At 46.9% G+C, this 8713-nt stretch overlaps 1 pseudogene; it reads left to right on the forward strand.

The window, feature by feature from the left end:
• Positions 1 to 283: 283 nt before the first annotated feature.
• LOC135536144 (tripartite motif-containing protein 16-like) overlaps positions 284 to 8713 on the forward strand; it is an 18807-nt pseudogene continuing 10377 nt past the window's right edge.

An 8713-nucleotide genomic window follows, 5' to 3' on the forward strand; every position in this document is an offset into this window, starting at 1 on the left:
ACTTTTACAACCACGTATGAGTTATTATGGACGCTTATAGTTAGTGTCACAGCACATCAGTTTAAGACTTTACAACATTCATTAAAAGCATTATAGATATGTACTTCATAGAAACTGTTACCCTTTATATATTCTAACCACTCTATTTAATTTATTCCATATTAAGGGTCCTAACCTAGGAACTAAAATATTGTCTCCTTCTCAACTTTGCCTCTCTCTCTTCCTCCATTCCTCTAACCCCTCCCTCCTTCTAACCCCACCCCTCTGGCAGAACCAGGAAGTCCCTCCCCTTCCCACAAACTCTCTTCTGAGGAAACGAAACTGATCTGAGTCTCTCTGTCGTCTGTCTGTGTGAGAGTGAACAACCGTCCAAATGGCTCAACAGGGAGTTCTGCTGGACCAGGACCAGTTCTGTTGTTCTGTCTGTCTGGATCTACTGAAGGAGCCGGTCGCTATTCCCTGTGGACACAGTTACTGTAGGAGCTGTATTGAGGGCTGCTGGGATCAGGATGTTCTGAAAGGGGTCTATAGCTGTCCTCAGTGCAGAGAGACCTTCACTCCAAGGCCTACGCTGATGAAAAATAACATGTTGGCTGAGGTGGTGGAGAAACTAAGGAAGACAGGACTCCAGGCTGCTCCCCCTCCTGCTCTGTGCTATGCTGGACCTGGAGATGTGGCGTGTGATTTCTGCACTGGGACCAGAAAGCAGAAAGCCCTCATGTCCTGTCTGGTGTGTCTGGCCTCTTACTGTGAGACTCACCTCCAACCTCACTATGAATTTCCTGGTTTCAAGAAGCACAAGCTGGTCAAAGCCACCGCACAACTACAGGAGAAGATCTGCTCTCATCATGACAAACTGCTGGAGGTTTACTGTCGTACCGATCAGCAGTGTATCTGTTATCTGTGTGTGTGATGGATGAACATAAAGGCCATGATACAGTGTCAGCTGCAGCAGAGAGGACTGAGAAACAGGTAAGACCAGAACAACTTGTTGGTGGCTGTCTGATAAACTAAGAATTAAAGATACAGTAGGAACTAAATCTGTTTGAATATGAGATCATTATATTATATACAATATGAAATGGATCCACAAATATGAACACAAACCTTGAGTATATAGATATGTTAACCCAGATTCTCCAAATGTATCACCATTTTCTAAAGTCAAACACTATTATCATTCTGAATGGCGTTTTTTGAGTCCAAAGTTCAGTCTCAACCCTTTGATACATGTAGGCCTACCATAAAAACTATAATCATTCACATAGCAACATAATATAATATTGTAAAGGGACTTCCTCAGGATTGTAGACCTTCCTCTCTATGGGTCCTATGTCACATTACTATACTATTGATCTACTGGACTAATAAAGCTTGATAGCTCATTGAAGAGTGATTCTCCACAGAGGCAGCTGGGGATGAGTCAGCAGAAGGTCCAGCAGAGATTCCAGGAGAGAGAGAAGGAGCTGAAGGAGCTCCAACAGGCTGTGGAGTCTTTCAAGGTGAGTATTGTTGACCAGAGGAGACACACCATTTCACTTCTCTCCTCCAGTCAGAGAGAGAGAGAGAGGGGCCCCTATCCAATCCCACTGACCCCACTGTTGGGAACAGGCTGTCTGGACCCCTTTCAGAGAATAGACTGGTTCATGTAACCAACTGGGCTGCCTCATCACATAACCATGAGTAACCATGACGACTCATGTCCCCTATACATTAAAATGGAACTGTCTCTCTCTCAATTGAATTAAATTCATAGGGCTTTATTGGCATGGAAATATATGTTTCATTGCCAAAGCAAGTGAAATAGACAATAAACAAAAGTGAAATAAACAATCAGAAATGAACAGTAAACATTACACTTGGAAGTGATTTGGGGGATGGGGAGGGTCTATTAGAAGTTAGTAGGACTCTTTTATTTTCTCAGAAGTACTGAGTTTGGTTGGAGGATTTAGAGGTGTAAACCGTGATTGAACACACTCCAGAACAGTAGGTGGCGCCATGCACCTTTAACGTTGGTTTGTGGACCACACCTCTTAAAGGATAGGGTGCAGCATTTCTACTTTTTGATAAAAAGCATGTGGGTTTTGTTGTTCAACTTCCTGCTACTCATGCCAGGACTATAGTATATGCATATGATTAGTATGTGTGGATAGAAAACACTCTGAAGTTTCTAAAACTGGTTCAATCATGTCTGTGACTATAACAGAACTTATGTAGCAGGCAAAAGCCCAAGGAAAAACTGTTCAGAAAAACAAAAATCCCTCTGGCAGTTCCCTGAATTGTCTTTGTCAAGGGAAATTAGATAGCGCCCAGTTTACAGTTCCTACAACTTCCACAGGATGTCACCAGTCTTTGGGTTGAAGTTAATCATTGGTGAAACGAAGAAGAGGCAGAGGTGACACTGTGGATTATGTTATGGAAGAGAGAAAACCGTGCATGTATTGTTGACTTGCTGTTATTGAATACAGATCGCCCCGTCAACAATTTGATCGATTATTAACGTTTAAAAATACCTAAAGTTGGATTACAAAAGTAGTTTGAAATATTTTGGCATAGTTTTAAGCAACTTTTGAAATGTTTTGTCATGACGTTGCGTTTTGGAAAGCTGTTTTTTTCTGGATCAAAACGGGCTTTATAAATGGACATTTTGGGTAAACATGGACGGAATTAATCGAAAAAAGGACCAATTGTGATGTTTATGGGACATATTGGAGTGCCAACAAAGAAGCTCGTCAAAGGTAATGCATGTTTTATATTTTATTTCAGCGTTTTGTGTAGCGCCGGCGACGCTAATTCATTTGTTTACATCTCGTTCAGGTGGTTCAGGGGGTGCATGCTATCAGATAATAGCTTCTCATGCTTTCGCCGAAAAGCATTTTTAAAATCTGACATGTTGGCTGGATTCATAACGAGTGTAGCTTTAATTGAGTACCCTGCATGTGTGATTTAATGAAAGTTTGAGTTTTATCGCGTATTATTTGAATTTGGCGCTATGCATTTCCCCAGGCTATTGGCCACACGAGACGCCTCCATATCCCCAAAATAAGATTTGAGGACCTCCATTATATCATAGAAGAAGAAGTTGGTCTGTGAGGGTTTTGTTGTTCCTGAGGAGGGCTACTATTATTTTTATTTTCAAGTATTTTCAGAATGTATTAAAGCCAAAGCTAAAGCTTCCCTAAACAATTCAATATATCAGTCAATATATTTTCTCTGTGATTTATTTTCTCTCCGTCAACCGTTCCATCGCATCTTAACCGTCTTACCGGGCGGGCACTAGGACCCGGGGAGGCTGCTGCTGCAGAGGCTGCTGCACCGCTCGTGACTGTCAGTCCTCCTTGTAGCTCATTGGTTAAGCTGTGGCTCGAGACTGTTAACAGTTAACGGACAGGAAACGGCTCTGACAGGACACATTCATGTCGAGGCAGTGATGTGAATGTGTGGTAAGTTAGAATAGAGAGAGAGAGTTTTCACTACTATAGACTTTGGTCATAATCAAAGCTTTGTTAACCAATAGGTTTTTATGTGAGGCTGCCTGTAAGTTACAGTGTAACAGACGTTACTAACGGTAACGGTGTCTTTTAAATTCGACATAAGTTATGTGGCGATGATATCTAGTTAACGTTGTATTTAATGTAGTGTAATGACCTGACTCGATCATAAAGGAACAATTGTCCAGACAGAGGATTGAGTTACGAATTGACGGTTTATTAGCAACTTTACACAGGCTACTGTTTGGCCTGAGCTCACGCCAAATAAATGAAAGATACCCCACAAGCCAATCGGGACCTTCTCTTGTGAAGCCCAGACGTCAGAGAGAGAACAAAGGCTGAAGCTTAACTTCCAATGCCCCGCCCCCTCCACGCCACTCCGCCAACCACCAGGATGCCCGGCATCAGAACATCCCAGGCATTCCTGTGATTGGCAGATAGCAGGTTGATTGGCATGTCGGACCCCGCGAACACTGGGAACTGGTAAGTACAACACAACCAGCTACTAGCCGAACACATAACACACAGCTGTCTGTGCGGGTCGCTACAGTAGTTTTACTATCTGTGCCAGGCTATAAATGACACAGATAACATCTAGTTAACGTTGTATTTAATGTAGTTTTACTATCTGTGCCAGGCTATAAATGACACAGATAATATCAAGTTAACGTTGTATTTAATGCCAGGCTATAAATGACACAGATAATATCTTCAAGAGAAGACAGGCTATGTGCTCACTGCCCACAAAATGAGGTGGAAACTGAGCTGCACTTCCTAACCTCCTGCCCAATGTATGACCATATTAGAGAGACATATTTCCCTCAGATTACACAGATCCACAAAGAATTCGAAAACAAATCCAATTTTGAAAAACTCCCATATCTACTGGGTGAAATTCCACAGTGTGCCATCAGAGCAGCAAGATTTGTGACCTGTTGCCACGAGAAGGGCAACCAGTGAAGAACACGCACCATTGTAAATACAACACATATCTATGCTTATTTATTTTATCTTGTGTCCTTTACCATTTGCACATTGTAAAAACACTGTATATATATATATATAATATGACATTTGTAATGTCTTTATTGTTTTGAAACTTCTGTATGTGTGATGTCTACTGTTAATTTTTATTGTTTATTTCACTTTATATATTATATACCTTACTTGCTTTGGCAATGTTAACACATGTTTCCCATGCCAATAAAGTTGAATTAAATTGAATTGAATATCTAGTTAACGTTGTATTTAATGTAGTTTTACTATCTGTGCCAGGCTATAAATGACACAGATAATATCTAGTTAACGTTGTATTTAATGCCAGGCTATAAATGACACAGATAATATCTATTTAATGTTGTATTTAATGTAGTTTTACTATCTGTGCCAGGCTATAAATGACACAGATAATATCTAGTTAACGTTGTATTTAATGCCAGGCTATAAATGACACAGATAATATCTATTTAATGTTGTATTTAATGTAGTTTTACTATCTGTGCCAGGCTATAAATGACACAGATAATATCTAGTTAACGTTGTATTTAATGTAGTTTTACTATCTGTGCCAGGCTATAAATGACACAGATAATATCTAGTTAACGTTGTATTTAATTGATCACAGCTTTCTGCTTTCCATGTAGAGTTTTTGGTAAAAAACATTACATTTGATTATTTTGTCAGCACAAATTTGGAAAAAATTCTTTGTTTATCTTTGTCAAACAGGCTGGGCGTCCTCCCAAAGATATGCTTAAAGTTCTGAATGATGATATGAGATATATATGATATACCAAGAGGTGTTCTGTACCTGTCTGTCCAGGAGGGAGGAGAGTAGAGCAGGACCAAGAGGTGTTCTGTACCTGTCTGTCCAGGAGGGAGGAGAGTAGAGCAGGACCAAGAGGTGTTCTGTACCTGTCTGTCCAGGAGGGAGGAGAGAGAGAGCAGGACCAAGAGGTGTTCTGTACCTGTCTGTCCAGGAGGGAGGAGAGTAGAGCAGGACCAAGAGGTGTTCTGTACCTGTCTGTCCAGGAGGGAGGAGAGTAGAGCAGGACCAAGAGGTGTTCTGTACCTGTCTGTCCAGGAGGGAGGAGAGTAGAGCAGGAGGTCCAGGAGGAGGAGAGTAGAGCAGGACCAAGAGGTGTTCTGTACCTGTCTGTCCAGGAGGGAGGAGAGTAGAGCAGGACCAAGAGGTGTTCTGTACCTGTCTGTCCAGGAGGGAGGAGAGTAGAGCAGGACCAAGAGGTGTTCTGTACCTGTCTGTCCAGGAGGGAGGAGAGTAGAGCAGGACCAAGAGGTGTTCTGTACCTGTCTGTCCAGGAGGGAGGAGAGTAGAGCAGGACCAAGAGGTGTTCTGTACCTGTCTGTCCAGGAGGGAGGAGAGTAGAGCAGGACCAAGAGGTGTTCTGTACCTGTCTGTCCAGGAGGGAGGAGAGTAGAGCAGGACCAAGAGGTGTTCTGTACCTGTCTGTCCAGGAGGGAGGAGAGTAGAGCAGGACCAAGAGGTGTTCTGTACCTGTCTGTCCAGGAGGGAGGAGAGTAGAGCAGGACCAAGAGGTGTTCTGTACCTGTCTGTCCAGGAGGGAGAACAAGGCCTGGTGGACCTGGAGAGCAGAGTTCTGACTGAACCTGTCTCTCTCTCTCTCTCTCTCTCTGTCTCTCTCTCTCTGTCTCTCTGTCTCTCTCTGTCTCTCTCTCTCTCTCTCTCCAGCGCTCTGCACAGTCAGCAGTGGAGGACAGTGATCAGATCTTTACTGAGCTGATCCGCTCCATTGAGAGAAGGAGCTCTGAGGTGAAGGAGCTGATCAGAGCCCAAGAGAAGGCTCAAGTGAGTCAAGCTGAAGGACTCCTGGAGCAACTGAAGCAGGAGATCGCTGAGCTGAGGAAGAGAAGCACTGAGCTGGAGCAGCTCTCACACACAGAGGATCACATCCATTTCCTCCAGGTAACTAAACTGTCTTGTTACATGTGATATGAAATTAACTTCATGGGAAATGTCTCTCTGTCCGTCTCTCTCTCTCTCTGTCTGTCCGTCCTCTCTCTCTCTCTGTCTGTCTCTCTCTCTCTCCGTCCCTCTCTCTCTCTGTCCGTCCCTCTCTCTCTCTCCGTCTCTCTCTCCTGTCCGTCTCTCTCTCTCTCTGTCCGTCCCTCTCTCTCTCTCTGTCCGTCCCTCTCTCTCTCTCTGTCCGTCCCTCTCTGTCTGTCCGTCCCTGTCCGTCCCTCTGTCTCTCTGTCTGTCCGTCCCTCTCTCTCTCTCTGTCCTGTCCCTCTCTCTCTCTCTGTCTGTCTGTCCCTCTCTCTCTCTGTCTGTCCGTCCTCTCTCTGTCTGTCTGTCTGTCCGTCCCTCTCTGTCTGTCTGTCTGTCTGTCTGTCCCCTGTCTGTCTGTCTGTCCGTCCCTCTCTCTCTGTCTGTCTGTCCGTCCCTCTCTCTGTCTGTCTGTCTGTCTGTCTGTCCTCCCTCTCTGTCTGTCTCTGTCCGTCCCTCCCCGTCTCTGTCTGTCTGTCCGTCCCTCTGTCTGTCTGTCCTCTCCCTCTGTCTGTCCGTCCCTCTGTCTGTCCGTCCCTCTGTCTGTCCGTCCCTCTCTCTCTGTCTGTCCGTCCCTCTCTCTGTCTGTCTGTCCGTCCCTCTCTCTCTGTCTGTCTGTCCGTCCCTCTCTGTCTGTCTGTCTGTCCGTCCCTCTGTCTGTCCGTCCCTCTGTCTGTCCGTCCCTCTGTCTGTCCGTCCCTCTGTCTGTCCGTCCCTCTGTCTGTCCGTCCCTCTGTCTGTCCGTCCCTCTGTCTGTCCGTCCCTCTGTCTGTCCGTCCCTCTGTCTGTCTGTCTGTCCGTCCCTCTGTCTGTCTGTCTGTCCGCTGTCTGTCCGTCCCTCTGTCTGTCCGTCCCTCTCTGTCTGTCTGTCTGTCCGTCCCTCTGTCTGTCTGTCTGTCTGTCCGTCCCTCTGTCTGTCTGTCTGTCCGTCCCTCTCTGTCTGTCTGTCTGTCCGTCCCTCTCTCTGTCTGTCTGTCTGTCCCCCTCTGTCTGTCTGTCCGTCCCTCTGTGTCTGTCCGTCCCTCTGTGTCTGTCTGTCCCGTCCCTCTCTCTGTCTGTCTGTCTGTCCGTCCCTCTGTCTGTCTGTCTGTCCGTCCCTCTGTCTGTCTGTCCGTCCCTCTGTCTGTCTGTCCGTCCCTCTGTCTGTCCGTCCGTCCCTCTCTCTCTGTTGGTCTGTCCGTCCCTCTCTCTCTGTCTGCCTGTCCGTCCCTATCTCTCTGTCTGTCTGTCTGTCTGTCCGTCCGTCCCTCTCTCTCTGTCTGTCTGTCCGTCCCTCTCTCTCTGTCTGTCCGTCCCTCTCTCTCTGTCTGTCCGTCCGTCTGTCTGTCCGTCCGTCCCTCTGTCTGTCCTGTCCGTCCCTCTCTCTGTCTGTCCCTCTGTCTGTCCGTCCCTCTGTCTGTCCGTCTGTCTGTCCGTCCCTCTGTCTGTCTGTCCGTCCCTCTCTCTCTCTGTCTGTCCGTCCCTCTCTCTGTCTGTCCGTCCCTCTCTGTCTGTCCCTCCCTCTGTCTGTCTGTCCGTCCCTCTCTGTCTGTCTGTCTGTCCGTCCCTCTGTCTCTGTCTGTCTCTCTGTCTGTCGTCCCTCTCTCTCTGTCTGTCTGTCCCTCTCTCTGTCTGTCCCTCTGTCTGTCCCTCTCTCTCTGTCTGTCCGTCCCTCTCTCTCTGTCTGTCTGTCCCCTCTCTCTCTGTCTGTCTGTCCGTCCCTCTCTCTGTCTGTCTGTCCGTCCCTCTCTCTGTCTGTCTGTCCGTCCCCCTCTCTCTCTGTCTGTCTGTCCCCCTCTCTGTCTGTCTGTCTGTCCGTCCCTCTGTCTGTCCGTCCCTCTCTCTGTCTCTCTGTCTGTCCGTCCCTCTGTCTGTCCGTCCCTCTGTCTGTCCGTCCCTCTCTGTCCGTCCCTGTCTGTCCGTCCCCCTCTGTCTGTCTGTCTGTCTGTCCGTCCCTCTCTCTCTGTCTGTCTGTCCGTCCCTCTCTGTCTGTCTGTCTGTCCGTCCCTCTCTCTCTGTCTGTCTGTCCGTCCCTCTCTCTGTCTGTCCGTCTGTCCGTCCCCCTCTGTCTGTCTGCCTGTCCGTCCCCTCTCTCTGTCTGTCTGTCCGTCCGTCCCTGTCCGTCTGTCTGTCTGTCCGTCTGTCCGTCCCTCTCTCTGTTGGTCTGTCCGTCCCTCTCTCTCTGTCTCTGTCCGTCCCTCTCTCTCTGTCTGCCTGTCCG

This window comes from Oncorhynchus masou, unplaced genomic scaffold, assembly GCF_036934945.1.
Source record: "Oncorhynchus masou masou isolate Uvic2021 unplaced genomic scaffold, UVic_Omas_1.1 unplaced_scaffold_564, whole genome shotgun sequence".
In the NCBI taxonomy this organism is placed as follows: domain Eukaryota; kingdom Metazoa; phylum Chordata; class Actinopteri; order Salmoniformes; family Salmonidae; genus Oncorhynchus; species Oncorhynchus masou.